The sequence below is a fragment of the Pteropus vampyrus genome, unplaced genomic scaffold, assembly GCF_000151845.1.
Source record: "Pteropus vampyrus isolate Shadow unplaced genomic scaffold, Pvam_2.0 Scaffold190, whole genome shotgun sequence".
Classification (NCBI taxonomy): Eukaryota; Metazoa; Chordata; class Mammalia; order Chiroptera; family Pteropodidae; genus Pteropus; species Pteropus vampyrus.
This window is the reverse complement of record NW_011888971.1, coordinates 807,249-808,044: the sequence shown is the minus strand read 5'-3', so window position 1 is coordinate 808,044 and position 796 is coordinate 807,249. Positions and strand designations below refer to the sequence as shown.

Here is a 796-nt window from a genome sequence, read left to right as displayed (position 1 = left end):
CCTTGGCTTCCTTGCAACATGGCAGTTGGGTTCCAAGAGCATCTTCAGCCTCTACTTGAGAAAATATTGTAGATTTAGGCCTCACTTCACAAAGGGAGTCTATTTATGGTTCCTTGCAAACAATGAGCTGTGTTGAGTTGCTGTTTCCATGAGGCAAATCAAATCTGAGCCTCTGCTGTTTCTAATTCTAGTGTTCCCTAGGCCTAGATATTTGCCTCCACTCTGTCGATAGAGCCACATATATTTTACCTTATTTTTGAGTGTATATACACGTGTGTTTGAGTGTATTTCTATTTTTTCTATATTGTTCAGTGAAGGGTAGAGTTCTCTGGCCATATTCTGCTCTTTTGATGAGAAGTCGAATCTTATTTAAAATGACAATTCACTTCTGGAATGTTGGGGCAGGGGGAAGAATGACTTTTGAAGGGAACATAAAACATAGCCTTGTCTATGGCCGCGCCACCCTGAACAAGCCCGATCCCGTCTGATCTTGGAAGCTAAGCAGGGTCGGGCCTGGTTAGTACTTGGATGGGAGACCACCTAGGAAGACCAGGTGCTGTAGGCTTAAAAAATAAAAACAATAAAAGGATCAAAAGGATCGTAAGCTGACAAGTTCCTTGCAATCAGTGAGGTTAACCAAGGATTGCCTCACCTAAAAAAAACAAACAAACAAACAAACAAAATACAAAAACGAAACCAAAACACAGCCTCAGGCGTTGACTAAATCTGTAAGGAAGTTTTTTCCTCCTTTTGTTGTATAAATACATGCACAGATTTAAAAAGTAGAAGATTCAGT

General features: G+C 40.5%; 1 non-coding gene across 1 annotated transcript; it reads left to right on the top strand.

Moving 5' to 3' along the window:
- Positions 1-446: 446 nt before the first annotated feature.
- On the top strand, positions 447-565 carry LOC111746465. Its single transcript, XR_002783123.1, has one exon. It is a non-coding gene; the product is annotated as a 5S ribosomal RNA (ribosomal RNA).
- Positions 566-796: the final 231 nt, after the last annotated feature.